This window comes from Triticum aestivum, chromosome 7A, assembly GCF_018294505.1.
Source record: "Triticum aestivum cultivar Chinese Spring chromosome 7A, IWGSC CS RefSeq v2.1, whole genome shotgun sequence".
In the NCBI taxonomy this organism is placed as follows: domain Eukaryota; kingdom Viridiplantae; phylum Streptophyta; class Magnoliopsida; order Poales; family Poaceae; genus Triticum; species Triticum aestivum.
Genome location: NC_057812.1, coordinates 586027573 through 586043686, shown reverse-complemented (window position 1 = coordinate 586043686; position 16114 = coordinate 586027573).

Genomic DNA, 16114 nt, shown 5'->3' with positions numbered 1-16114 from the left:
GTTATCCTCGATGGCAACAATACAATATGTGCCTTGCTGCCCCTACTGTCACTGGGAAAGGACACCGCAAGATTGAACCCAAAGCTAAGCACTTCTCCCATTGCAAGAAAGATCAATCTAGTAGGCTAAACCAAACTGATAATTCGAAGAGACTTGCAAAGATAACCAATCATACATAAAAGAATTCAAAGAAGATTCAAATATTGTTCATAGATAAACTTGATCATAAACCCACAATTCATCGGTCTCAATAAACACACCGCAAAAAGAAGATTACATCGAACAGATCTCCACAAGAGAGGGGGAGAACATTGTATTGAGATCCAAAAAGAGAAAAGAAGCCATCTAGCTAATAACTATGGACCCGAAGGTCTGAGGTAAACTACTCACACATCATCGGAGAGGCTATGGTGTTGATGTAGAAGCCCTCCATGACCGATGCCCTCTCCGGTGGAGCTCCGGAAAAGGCCCCAAGATGGGATCTCTTGGGTACAGAAGGTTGCGGCGGTGGAATTAGGGTTTTGGCTCCGTATCTGGTAGTTTGGGGGTACGTAGGTATATATAGGAGGAAGAAGTAGGTAGGTGGAGCAACATGGGCCCCACGAGGGTGGAGGGCACGCCTGGGGGGTAGGCGCGCCCCCCTACCTCGTGCCTTCCTGGTTGCTTTACTAATGTAGGGTCCAAGTCCTCTGGATCATGTTTGTTCCGAAAATCACGTTCCCGAAGGTTTCATTCCGTTTGGACTCCGTTTGATATTCTTTTTCTGCAGAACTCTGAAATAGGCAAGAAACAGCAATTCTGGGCTGGGCCTCTGGTTAGTAGGTTAGTCCCAGAAATAATATTAAAGTGTATAATAAAGCCCAATAATGTCCAAAACAGAATATAATATAGCATGGAACAATCAAAAATTATAGATACGTTGGAGACGTATCAAGCATCCCCAAGCTTAATTCCTCCGCGTCGTCGAGTAGGTAAATGATAAAAACATAATTTTTGATGTGGAATGCTACTTGGCATAATTTCAACGTAATTCTCTTAACTGTGGTATAAATATTCAGATCCGAAAGATTCAAGACAAAAGTTTAATATTGACATAGAAATAGTAATACTTCAAGCATACTAACTAAGCAATTATGTCTTCTCAAAATAACATGGCCAAAGAAAGTTATCCCTACAAAATCATATAGTCTAGCTATGCTCTATCTTCACCACACAAAGTATTTAAATCATGCACAACCCCGATGACAAGCCAAGCAATTGTTTCATACTTTTAGTGTTCTCAAACTTTTTCAATCTTCACGCAATACATGAGCGTGAGCCATGGACATAGCACTATATGTGGAATAGAATGGTGGTTGTGGAGAAGACAAAAAGGGAGAAGATAGTCTCACATCAACTAGGCGTATCAACGGGCTATGGAGATGCCCATTAATAGATATCAATGTGAGTGAGTAGGGATTGCCATGCAACGGATGCACTAGAGCTAATAGTATATGAAAGCTCAACAAAAGTAACTAAGTGGGTGTGCATCCAACTCGCTTGTTCACGAAGACCTAGGGCATTTTGAGGAAGCCCATCATTGGAATATACAAGCCAAGTTCTAAATGAAAAACTCCCACTAGTATATGAAAGTGATATCATAGGAGACTCTCTATCATGAAGATCATGGTGCTACTTTGAAGCACAAGTGTGGTAAAAGGATAGTAGCATTGTCCCTTCTGTCTTTTTCTCTCATTTTTTTATTTGGGCCTTTTCTCTCTTTTTATGGCCTCTTTTTTTAGTCCGGAGTCTCATCCCGACTTGTGGGGGAAACATAGTCTCCATCATCCTTTCCTCACTTGGGACAATGCTCTAAAAATGATGATCATCACACTTTTATTTACTTACAACTTTAACAATTAGAACTCAATACTTAGAACAAAATATGACTCTATGAGAATGCCTCCGGTGATGTACCGGGATGTGCAATGATGCATGAGTGACATGTATGAAAGAATTATGAACGATGGCTTTGCCACAAATACAATGTCAACTACATGATCATCCAAAGCAATATGACAATGATGGAGCATGTCATAGTAAACAGAACGGTGGAAAGTTGCATGGCAATATATCTCGGAATGGATATGGAAATGCCATGATAGGTAGGTATGGTGGCTGTTTTGAGAAAGGTTTATGGTGGGTGTATGATACCGGTGAAAGGTGCGCGGTATTAGAGAGGCTAGCAATGGTGGAAGGGTGAGAGTGCGTATAATCCATGGACTCAACATTAGTCATAAAGAACTCACCTACTTATTGAAAAAATCTATTAATTATCGAAACAAAGTATTAGGTGCATGCTCCTAGGGGGATAGATTGGTAGGAAAAGACCATCGCTCGTCCCTGACCGCCACACATAAGGAAGACAATCAATAAATAAATCATGCTCCGACGTCATCACATAACGGTTCACCATACGTGCATGCTACGGGAATCACAAACTTCAACACAAGGATTTCTCAAATTCACAACTACTCAACTAGCATGACTCTAATATCACCATCTCCATATCTCAAAACAATTATCAAGTATCAAACTTCTCTTAGTATTCAGCACACTCATAAGAAAGTTTTCTTTACTAGTCTCAAATGCCTATCATAATTAAAGCAAATTACCACGCTGTTTTGTAGGACTCTCAAAATAATCTAAGTGAAGCATGAGAGAGTAATTGTTTTTATAAAACAAATCCACCACCGTGCTCTAAAATATATAAGTGAAGCACTAGAGCAAAAACTATATAACTCAAAAGATATAAGTGAAGCACATAGAGTATTCTAATAATTTTCAAATCATGTGAGTCTCTCTCAAAAGGTGTGTACATCAAGGATGATTGTGATAAACTAAAAAATAAAGACTCAAATAATACAAGACGCTCCAAGAAAAACACATATCATGTGGTGAATAAAAATATAGCTCCAAGTAAAGTTACCAATGAAAGTAGACGAAAGAGGGGATGCCTTGCGGGGCATCCCCAAGGTTTGGCTTTTAGGTGTCCTTATATTATCTTGGGGTGCCATGGGCATGCCCAAGATTAGCCTCTTGCCACTCCTTGTTCCGTAATCCATCAAATCTTTTACCCAAAACTTGAAAACTTCACAACACAAAACTCAAAATAGAAAATCTCGTGAGCTCAGTTAGCGAAAGAAAACAAAACACCACTTCAAGGTACTGTAATTAACTCATTCTTTATTTATATTGGTGTTAAACCTACTGTATTCCAACTTCTCTATGGTTTATAAACTATTTTACTAGCCATAGATTCATCAAAATAAGCAAACAACACACGAAAAACAGAATCTGTCAAAAACATAACAGTCTGTAGTAATATGTAGCTAATGCAAACTTCTGGAACCCCAAAAATTCTAAAATAAATTTCTGGACGTGAGGAATTTATCTATTAATCATATTCAAAAATAATTAACTAAATATCTCTTTCCAAATAAAAATGGCATTAATTCTCGTGAGCGCTAAAGTTTCTGTTTTTATAGGAAGATCGAAAAGACTTTCCCCAAGTCTTCCCAACGGTTCTACTTGGCACAAACACAAAAAAAACCAAAACAGAGGCTAGATGAATTATTTATTACTAAACAGGAGAAAAAAAATCAAGGAATAAAAATAAAATTGGGTTGCCTCCCAACAAGCGCTATCGTTTAAGGCCCCTAGATAGGCATAAAAGCAAAGATAGATCTAGGTATTGCCATCTTTGGTAGGCAATCCAGAAGTGGCTCTCATAATAGATTCATATGGTAATTTAATTTTCTTTCTAGGGAAGTATTCCATGACTTTCCTTAACGGAAATTGGAATCTAATATTCCCTTCCTTCATATCAATAATTGCACCAATCGTTCTAAGGAAAGGTCTACCAAGAATAAATGGACATGAAGGATTGCAATCTATATCAAGAACAATAAAATCTACAGGCACATAATTCCTATTTGCAACAATAAGAACATCATTAATTATTCCCATAGGTTTCTTAATGGTGGAATCCGCAAGGTGCAAGTTTAAAGAGCAATCATCAAAATCACGGAAACCTAGCAAATCACACAAAGTCTTTGGAATCGTGGAAACACTAGCACCCAAATCACACAAAGCATAAAGTTTTAATAGTAGGTCCCCACTCATCATAAAGTTTTCTAGGGATAAGGGTGATGCAGCAAAGTAGCATAAGTATTTCCCTCAGTTTTTGAGAACCAAGGTATCAATCCAGTAGGTGGCCACGCACGAGTCCCTCGCACCTACACAAACAAATAAAATCCTTGCAACCAACGCAATAAAGGGGTTTTCAATCCCTTCACGGTCACTTACGAAAGTGAGATCTGATAGATATGATAAGATAATATTTTTGGTATTTTTATGATAAAGATGCAAAGTAAATAAAGCAAAATAAAAACAGTGCAAGAAATAGCTTGTTGACGGAAGATAAATATGATAGAAAATAGACCCGGGGGCCATAGGTTTCACTAGTGGCTTCTCTCGAGAGCATAAGTATTACAGTGGGTAAACAAATTACTGTTGAGCAATTGACAGAATTGAGCATAGTTATGAGAATATCTAGGTATGATCATGCATATAGGCATCACGTCCGAGACAAGTAGACCGACTCCTGCCTGCATCTACTACTATTACTCCACACATCCACCGCTATCCAACATGCATCTAGAGTATTAAGTTCAAAAGCACAGAGTAACGCTTTAAGCAAGATGACATGATGTAGAGGGATAAACTCATGCAATATGATATAAACCCCATCTTGTTATCCTCGATGGCAACAATACAATACGTGCCTTGCTGCCCCTACTGTCACTGGAAAAGGACACCGCAAGATTGAACCCAAAGCTAAGCACTTCTCCCATTGCAAAAAAGATCAATCTAGTAGGCCCAACCAAACTGATAATTCGAAGAGACTTGCAAAGATAACCAATCATACATAAAAGAATTCATAGAAGATTCAAATATTGTTCATAGATAAACATGATCATAAACCCACAATTCATCGGTCTCAACAAACACACCGCAAAAACAAGATTACATCGAATAGATCTCCACAAGAGAGGGGGAGAACATTGTATTGAGATCCAAAAAGAGAGAAGAAGTCATCTAGCTAATAACTATGGAGCCGAAGGTCTGAGGTAAACTACTCACACATCATCAGAGAGGCTATGGTGTTGATGTAGAAGCCCTCCGTGATCGATGCTCCCTCCGGTGGAGCTCCGGAAAAGGCCCCAAGATGGGATCTCTTGGGTACAGAAGGTTGCGGCGGTGGAATTAGGGTTTTGGCTCCGTATCTGGTAGTTTGGGGGTACGTAGGTATATATAGGAGGAAGAAGTACGTTGGTGGAGCAACGTGGGCCCCACGAGGGTGGAGGGCGCGCCTGAGACAGAAATAATATTAAAGTGTATAATAAAACCCAATAATGTCCAAAACAGAATATAATATAGCATGGAACAGTCAAAAATTATATATACGTTGGAGATGTATCACTTAGTATTATCATCTCTATTAGATCTCACTCTTGCAAGTGGCCTTGAAGGGATTGACAACCCCTTTATCGCGTTGGTTGCGAGGTTCGTATTTATGTGTGCAGGTACGAGGTGACTCGCGCGTGGTCTCCTGCTGGATTGATACCTCGGTTCTCAAAAACTAAGGAAAGTACTTACGATGCTTTACTGTATCACCCTTTCCTCTTCAAGGGAAAACCAACGCAGTGCTCAAGAGGTAGAAGACGGCGAGCCGCGCCGCCGTCCGCACGCCCGGGCCCGGCGACCCAGCTTCCACAACCCCGCTCAGGTGCCCCAACAAGTCCTGGCGCCCAAAACCCGCTAAGGCCTCCAGGGGCCTATAAGAAGGGCGCCCCGCCCTAGAACGTTTTGAAAAAAAGGAAAAAATATAAATAAAAAATAATATTATTATTAAATAAATAAATAACTTAATTAATTCTGTTTAGACTAACCTAATCATTAGGTAAAGTAATTAACTCTGTTAATTAACCTGCTAACTAAATAGCCTATGACATGCGGGACCCCCATGTCAGGTTGACCAAGTCAACGATCAACGTTGACTGCTGACCTCATGCTGATGCATTAGTTAATTTTTGAATTAAATTAATTTATTAAATCCAGAAATTTGATTAAATCTTTTAAAATTAATATAAAATAAACCGTAGCTCGGATGGAAAAACTTTGTACATGAAAGTTGCTCAGAACGACGAGGCAAATCCGAATACGCAGCCTGGTCGTCCGCCACACATCCCTAGCATAGCGAACATGCAACTTTTCCCCTCCGGTCCACCTGTCCGAAAACGCGAAACTCCGGGGATAATTTCCCAGATGTTTCCCCCCTTCACCGGTATCCCCTCCGGTCCACCTGTCCGAAAACGCGAAACTCCGAGGATAATTTCCCGGATGCATCTGTTTGCATTGTATTCATTGCTTCTTCCCCCTCTTTTCTCCGGTAGACTACGAGACTAACGCCATTGCTGGTGCCCCGATCGACTACTGTGTTGACAACCCCTCCTTCTTGCTAGAGCAACCAGCAAAGCCCCCCCCCTTGATCACTAGATATCGCCTATTCTTCTCTCTACTGCTTGCATTAGAGTAGTGTAGCATGTTACTGTTTTCCGTCAATCCTATCCTGATGCATAGCCTGTTTTTGCTACTGCTGTTGTTACCTTTACCTGCAATCCTAAATGCTTAGTATAGGATGCTAGTATTCCATCAGTGGCCCTACATCTTTGTCCGTCTGCCATGCTATACTATCGGGCCGTGATCACTCGGGAGGTGATCACGGTTATATACTATATATCTTATATATGCTACATGTGGTGACTAAAGACGGGTGGGCTCGTAGAGTACCCGCGAGTGATTCACGGATTGGGGGCTGAAAGGACCTTTGTCCCGACGGCCCTCTGGGTGGATCTTTGTGGTGGAGCAACAGGGCAGGTTGAGACCACCTAGGAGAGACGTGGGCCTGGTCCTGGTCGGCGTCCGCGATTACATCAATTAACACACTTAACGCGATCTTGGTATTTGATCTGAGTCTGGCCACTGGCCTATACGCACTAACCAACTACGAGGGAACAGTTATGGGAATTCGACGTGATGGTATCAGTCGAAGCCTTCTTGACGTCAGCGACTTAGCAGCACGCGCCGGGTTGGACCGCGTAACACAACTTCCTTTGTATTGGAGGTTGCTAGGTCTGCTCACCGGCCGCGTACGCAACGTGCAGGTGTGCAATGGGCGATGGGCCCAGACCCCTGCGCGCATAGGATTTAGAACGGCGTGCTGACCTCTCTGTTGAGCCTAGGTAGGGCTGCGACGTGTTGATCTTCCGAGGCCGGGCATGACCCAGGAAAGTGTGTCCGGCCAGAGAGATCGAGCGTGTTGGGAAATGTGGTGCACCCATGCAGGGAAGTTTATCTATTCGAATAGCCGTGTCCCTCGGTAAAAGGACGACCCGGAGTTGTACCTTGATCTTATGACAACTAGAACCGGATACTTAATAAAACACACCCTTTTAAGTGCCAGATACAACCCGGTGATCACTCTCTCACAGGGCGACGAGGATGGGATCGCCGGGTAGGATTATGATATGCGATGATACTTGGTGAACTTACCATCTACTTTCTTCTACATGCTGCAAGATGGAGGCTGCCAGAAGCGTAGTCTTCGATAGGACTAATTATCCCCCTCTTATTCTGGCATTCTGCAGTTCAGTCCACAAATACTACCCATTTCATTGATACCAATGCAAATATAGTGTAGATCCTTGCTTGCGAGTACTTAGGATGAGTACTCACGGTTGCTTTGCTCCCTCTTTTTTCCCCTTTCCTTTCTTCCTGGTTGTCGCAACCAGATGATGGAGCCCAGGAGCCGGACGCCACCGTCGACCATGACTCCTACTACACTGGAGGTGCCTACTACTACGTGCAGGCCGCTGACGACGACCAGGGGTAGTTTAGGAGGATCCCAGGCAGGAGACTTGCGCCTCTTTCGATCTGTATCCCAGTTTGTGCTAGCCATCTTATGGCAACTTATTTAACTTATGTCTGTACCCATATATTGTTGCTTCCGCTGACTCGTCTATGATCGAGCACTTGTATTCGAGCACTCAAGGCCCCTGGCTTGTATTATGATGCTTGTATGACTTATTTTATTTTTAGAGTTGTGTTATGATATCTCCCCATGAGTCCCCGATCTTGATCGTACACGTTTGCGTGTATGATTGAATCGGGGGTGTCGCATTGCACTAGTGAAAGTATGAAGCCTAGGCCTTATTTCTAAGCATTGCAATACCGTTTGTGCTTCATTTTATCACTTGCCACCTTGCTATTTTTCCAGATTACAAAAACCTATATCTACTATCCATACTACACGTGTATCACAATCTCTTCGCCGAACTAGTGCACCTATATAATTTACCATTGTAATGGGTGTGTCGGGGCACAAGAGACTTTTTGTTATTTGATTGCAGGGTTGTTTGAGAGAGATCATCTTCATCCTATGCCTCACACGGATTGATAAACTTTAGGTCATCCACTTGAGGGGAAATTGCTACTATCCTACAAAACTCTGCACTTGAAGGCCCAACACGAGTCTACAAGGATATGTTGTGTAGGAGACATCAGAGATGCACTTGGATTGTTTCACAAACGACAACATGCCTACTATAGAGGAGAGATGGTTGGGTGACCATGTATATTATCGTAATATAAATTTCGTCCCACCGTTCGGAAATTAACATGCTTTTAATTTATATATGTGTTCTTATTCAACCCATTGATGCCGTGATACAACATCTATGACATAGCAACCTCTTTGAAAAGAGATAGTGCAAAAGAGGTCCTGTAAAGGGTTATGAACACAATGATATTGGAAAGAGATGACCGGCCGGAACATTCCCATAAAGAATGATGTGTTAACGGAGAAGTATGGGATAGAAGGGAGATAATTATCTCCAGCATGACTTGGTAAGTTTCAACAACCGATACATATCATATTGTGTTGGCCAAATTACATACTTTTTTAGAGGAGGCCGAATTACTTACTAGTGCTACTAAATGAATGCTACATATTTTCCTCCCACATTTTTGCAGGTTATTTTCAAGCCTATCAAATGGATCCGTATGTGATCCTTTCTTCGCCAAGAGGAGGACTGCACGTTCATGGTCTCTGTGGGGAATCAATGGGAGACGTCGGCTCGGGTTTTATTTAACCGATATGGTGGTGGCCTAATAATGAGACTTGCGATGGATGAGATCTCATATCTTCTGATTATTTCTCTCTGGCTGCCAAGTGTGGCGTTTATGTCGTCTTTATTATCTGGATATTGCAAATCTTCCGCATAAATAATTAAATAATAGAGCGCTATGTGAATCACTCCATGCATAGGCCGGGATGTTATCCCTCTTTTTGAGAGAGAGGAAATATGGAGCTCACTTATAAGACCTTGATACCGAAAGGATGAGAAGTATATGTGCCATACAACATCTGATAGGAAAGAGAGGCAGAGGGAAGGTATCTCCGTTCAAGCTTGATGCTCATCAGAAGCACCTCCACATGTCTCGCTAGAAGCAAGACAAATTACCTAGTGACACATCTTCAATATGTAGATAGAGTACCTAAAAACCGAACCTCTCTACGCCAACCTTCAGTTCAGATTCAACAGCATGAGAGCGAGCACACCTAGGTGGTGTCTCCTGAGGCGATGGAGCTAGGGCTCGGCGACCCATGGGAGCTGCTTTAGGAACCGCGGGAGTTGCCAGGGGCTAATGTCCACGCCACATGAAACAACGACGTAACTTGCCTGTGCAAAGTTGTCGTTGACTGGGCATGGAACTCCCTTAACGATCGCTATGAGCTGAGACTCTTTTAGAAAAAAAATAGGAGGCTTGAGATAAGCTTGGCATTGAATTAATTATTCCATAACCAGGTATTTGATGCTTTGCTTCATTTTTTTTCTTCTGAAAAGGGATAATCCCAGCCTTTTGCACCGGCTTGATCCACGCAACCAGCTTGAACTATATGCACATAGCAAAGTGCAACAAGAACAGAAAAAAGGTACTCCATCCGTTTTGACAGAGAATGACGAAGTATATACCAAACAAGTAGAACTAGCAAATCGCTGAAGCTAATGACGATCGCTTGCACCAACCACGAAGCCAGGTCTTTTGCTACACAGGGGCTGCACCTGCTTGCTTGAAGAGTTGAAGAATGTCTTCTATAGAACGGCAAGACACCTGAAAGCATCCATCAAACACCTCTTTCTCGATTATTGCTTGGCAAAAAATTTATGGCGGACAGTGCACTTAGCTTTTAATATTACTCCTCCGAATACCATCAACACGTTATTTGGGACGTGGTTAGATGGGTTAAATTTCGATACTGTGAGACATATCCGTGTAGGAGTATGTGCTTTATTATGGGCAGTTCGAAACTGCAGAAACAATTGGTTTTTAACAGAACAACAAAAAATCATTTGTTGCAGGTTATATTCCGGGCCACTACACTCATCCGTATGTGGTCGCTACTCACTCCGACGAAGGCCAAGGTGCGTTTGGTTACTGGATCTATCCGTTGGGAGACAGTAGCTCAGGATATTTTCAATCGGTTTGGATGGCGGTCATGTAATAGGATAGATGTTTAGTTTCCTATCTTATATTTTTGCCTGCCGGTTGTGGCCATCTTGCCATGATGTTTTTGCTCTTTGTGAGCTTTTTTACTTTTGAGATCTGAAAACTTTTGTAGAACATTTTGCTGTTTATTAATAATTTGGCCGTATGCATGTTCTAATCCAGAGACCGGGGCCTGACCCCTTTTCAAAAAGAATACACCTGAAAGCATCAGACCACAAATCCCCAAAAACAAGCAGCGCTGAAACTGACCAAACCAATGCTCCACGGTCCCCCACCCGCACTCACAGCCACAACCAAGCAACGCGTCGGACTCTAAGGGCATCACCAAGCTAGTCATCAAACAGACCTCACCAGATCTCCACGGTCATATCTGAGCATATCCGCACACATCGGGCTAGATGCCAGCCATCCAGAACTACACCCTTAAAATTATGTATTTGTCCATCCCCTTGTCTAATGAAGAGAGAAAAGGGAAGAGAGGAAGGAAAAAAAATGGGTTTATGGTGGAGTCCAAGGTTGAGTTGACGGTGGGCGAGGACGTTGGACCTCCCTTGGAGCTCCCGTGATTTGGTGAGAGAGTTTGTGGGATTTTGGCAGTCCAAACATTTGAGGCATTTTGATTACCCCATGTAAATGGTTACAAGTGTCCAAACCGTCCGATCTGAATATTTAGGAATTTTTTATTGACCCGTGTGTCGAAGATGGCCTAAAGTTTTAGGAGGGGAGCACTGATGCACGTCCTCAAAGAGGGGAAACAGCGCTCAAGGGTATCGTCACTGCCGATAGATAATCAATGAATACGATTCGTATAGGCTTGTGCAAACAACCTAGATCGAAGTAACAAGGAAGGGAACCGATTCAAAACGGCCGACCGATTAAGGCTGTGATTGGTCGCTCCCCACAACGCCACGCATCCTTCCTCGTCGGCCCTGCCCGCCGCCCTCCCCTACGCCATTTGCCCACTTGACAAGGAAACGAACGCTCCCAGCTGGGGAAGCTGCGATGGGGTGTGCGGCCGAGCCGAGAATGTTGCAACCAGCGGCGCAGGGACCTGGAACCAACTGCGCCGGGAGTTTCAACCATCGACGCGGGAAGGTCGAGCGACGGAGCCAAGAATGTTGCAACCAACGGCGTAAGAAGTTGGGACTAGCTATGTCGGGAGCTACGATGAGTCTGTTGTGATGTTGCGTCGGGATGCGAGCGCCGCGAGAATGCTACAATTAGCTCGGATCGTTGGTGTTGCGACTGGCGGGAGGTACGATGATGTGCGGTACTATTGTTCTATGGTTTTCCGGTAAAAAAAAATGATGATGTGCGGTGGTGCCATGAGCGGGCGATGCCAGATCAACGACGGGGTGTGGCGGTGTTGCGAGCTCCAGTGCCAACTGTGACCCGGCGACGGCCAGTTTTGCGAGTTGGCGTCTTCCATCGCAGCAAGTGGCAACATGTACTGTCCCGGCCACAACGGTCTGTTCCTGGCCGTTATGCCTGACGGCATTTAGACCGGCTCCACAGACCAACACTAACATTTCTTACGTACTTTGTCATCACTCGTGTGCATCACGGATAAACTTTTCAATCAGCTACACATCCTCAAATCGCTCCAAGCCAAGCAAACTTAATTTTGAGGTTTCGGTTCTTTGCAAATGGGCCCAGAACAAAAAGAATTCCTTATTGATATGAGTAATATATCAATTCAATGAAGTTAGGATGTCACATACACCCCATTCAAAGGAACCGACGTCCTCGTCGGCACACAGGAATGTTACCCCTTAGCACACGTCTATGTGCGCCAGTGACAGCATCAACATGTGCCCATGATGTGTGCCACGACAGGCCACATGTGTCATGTACATTTCTGCGCCGCTGATCCACACATGCTTGTGTAACCGCAAGGGTCAGTTATGGTACCATTTTGTAACGCCCTGGATGTAGCCATCAGTTCCACGCTGTTACACCTAGCGGAATCTAGACTGGTCCCGCAGAACAACACTAGTCTTTCCTGCGCACCCAAGATCATCTTGTCAAGTCGCTCACCCATTCTTAAATCTTCAAGCCAAGCACACTTAACATTAAGGTTCCTTGCGAATGGGCTTCCAGAAAAGAAGGAATTGGTCATTGATATGAGTAGCTTATCATTCCTATTAACCTAGGATGTCACACTATAGTCCTCCTATTCACCCGATTATACTTCCTCTCATAGCTTGGGTACATGTTTATCTGTGAATTTTGGAAAGTAAGCAAAAGGTTATCGTGTTGGTGAACCCAGGAGACAACACAACCATGACGGTGAGCGCAACCCAAGGAGAATCGATGGTGATGGTGGAGTTGCAACCGCTATATCCCATCTAAATTGTGAAGACTACACGCCATAAGCATTGATGATGGCGTTTGTCATGGAGACGGTCGAGGTCCAGGAAATCGTAGATCCAAACGACAACTGATACGCAAAGGGTAGCGTGAAATACCGACATGATGGCAGGGTGCTGAAGGCGATCTACTCCACCGCTCCAAAGGATGTGTTATTCATCCAATTCTTGTTATCTATATTGTTAGGGAGTATAGGTACCTTTATTTAACTCACATGTGGAAAATGAATTTGCCTCTGAATATAGGGTTTTTCTTGGTAGGTGGTCCATTATATTATGCGAGCGCTTATTCTAGCTAGGCATGGTCTAGCCAATGGTCATTATCTCTTTGCGATGTTGAGGTGTCTATTGACCTTTTGGTGTTCCTATGTTCTGGTGTTGTTTTAGTTCAGGTTGTTGTTTGGGAGTCTTGGGGATGGTCTTGGTTACTGATGAATGTTGGGTGGTTTCTAGCTTTGGCGAACAACAAAAATAATTCTTCAACCTAGTTTATTTGGTGTAGGGTTATTGTGGTCGGTGTGAGTTATGGACAATATGTAATCATCTGATCTTTCACACTATTACGCTTTACCGGATTTTGTGTGGGCTTGATACAATCTATTGTATCACTTTATTTCTGCCGCAATGGCGCACACTGTGGAAGTAACCAATTTGAAGAAGTTTGACCCATTTTGCATGATACTTATCATTGCAGTAAGATGGCTGAGTGGATCACCCACGAGAGAGGTCGGTTTTTTTACCTAGTTTTAATAACGAGAAGTTTGATTGGGCGATTAGAAGATGCAGAAATGTCGCTTTAAACTATAGTCAGCTAGTGTTCTTTCTATTACTGGGGATCCTTCTTCCCAAGGTCTACTTCCTTCTTTAAGTTTTCGTTTTGTAGGTACCCCAGCATGGGACGCAAAACCTTGCATCACATTTTGCTTTATATAAAGTTGGGCCATTGTCCTTTCATCTAAAAAGGGTTACAAATGGCACCTGAAACTATTCACATGCATCAAGTCATAATGTTGCATTGCTATACATACCATCCTCCCAACTTGTGCTTTTATTTATATACGCCGCCGAGCATGCTACCTCTTCTATGTTAGCACAACACGCCACAATACTAGATTTGTTCATGAAATTTGTGATCTATTGGACTATGAAGTCTTCAAGAAAAGGAGGCAGCAGGAATTCACGTTCGGGCTGTTTAGATATATTTTTTATGGGGTCGGGCTGTTAAGATAAACTTCACTCTTTCTTGCTTAATCTATTAGAACACAAGATGGAAGAGCAGCGAAGTGCGATGGTTTGGTATCATGTGCCACAACTAATTTAGCCTGTTTCATAGAAAGCATCATCCCGAGACACTGCGATGATCTGGACTTCCACATCATATCTTGGCATTTCTTGGAAGGACAATTTTGCTTCTATTTAACTGGTTTATTCTCATTTTAAATGCAAATATAAAAACTGATGTGGAAATCCTCTTAGATATATGTACTACTAATTTGTTTAAAAACTTAGAAAACTAAAAGGAAAGAAAAACTCATCTTACCAAATATTTTTGTGACATCATTTCTAAGAGCACAAAGGATTTTTTTCACAAATTAGTTTCATTCGTCAATAACTGTTCAATTTTTGTATAAATATCAAATTGTGCTACGTTGTATCAATAATATATGACCAATACATCATCTGTGTGTACTTTATTTTCTATTTTTACTTTAAACCTAGTTTGTAAAGTACATCAAAAGGGTTTTGAGACAGTGACATGTCACGAAAAGTATTGCATACAGTTCTACACATAAAATGGCCATGTGCCATCAGTCCTCCGTGTCAGATCAACATTGCACATACCACCAACCAGGTTTTATGTAACGTTTGTTTTGCTTCCCCGCAAAAATACAAATAACACTAAATTTAATTTTGTACGATAGGTCAGTTCCTCTGATATTAGTGAGGGTGTCATGAGAGAATTGTGATCAAAGACATGGGAGATTATTCAGTTTTGGTCACTTCACATAAGAGGAAAAAGAAACAGAAAAACTTGATGCAAAGTTCAACATGGAGGAAACCAGTAAATCAAAAGGTGAGAAAGTTGAAGCAGAGATTTTTAAATTAAGATCAGAAAATTCACTTAATACACCTAGTTATCGAATCCTAGATGTTGCAATTTGCACAAGCCTCATTTGGATCTTTGTAACGCCCCGAGACTGATGTGCCAGTTGTCGTCCAGTTATTCGCCGTCGTTGCCATGTCATTTGCTTGCGTGTCGCATCTTATCATGTCATCATGTGCATTGCATCATCATGTTTTCAAAACTTGCATCAGTCCCGGTCTCCTCATTCCGTCCGTTGTCCGTTCTGAGCCCAGACACACTTGCACGCGCCCGCGGCACGTCCGAAATATTATTTTATAAGTGGCCGGTAAATGTTCTCGGAATGGGTTGAAAGTTGGCATGCGGTGTTGTTATGTTGCCAGTAGGCCTCCTGCCAAATTTCATCGCATTCGGAGTCCGTTTGACGCCCCAACGGTTAACTATAGCGGCAGTATAGCCGGTCTAACGTCGGTCGTTTTCAGTCTCCGAAAACAGTCGCCGGGCCTCCCTCTCTTCTTTTCTCTCAGCTCGAGACCGTCTACACAGCCCACTACCTACCGCCAGGTCCAACCTAACCTCTCTCTTCAGCCCGCGGCCCTCCTCACGCGCGCGTCCGAAATTGTCCCAGACCCGACCCGAGCAGTCGTCACCGTCGTGTCCGGATCATCCCCAAACATCTACAAAACGTCTCCATTTTGTTAATTGGACTTCCTAACATATTTTTCTCGACCGCCCGATTTTGATCAGAGGGTCCGAATCTACCCTAAACCCCTCCTCTTTTCTTATATAAGAGACTCCTAGTCTAAATCTGGACAAACCCTAAAATTAAGGACCCTTGTCCCATCCATCCTCCTGCCCGCCGCCACCGACCTGCCTTGGGATCCCCTCATTCCTTCCCGAGCCAACTCAGCGCCGCCACCCACCTTCCTCGAGCGGCACGCCTGCCCGATCCACCACCGCATCAAGCCGTATCAGCAGCTCCAGGAAC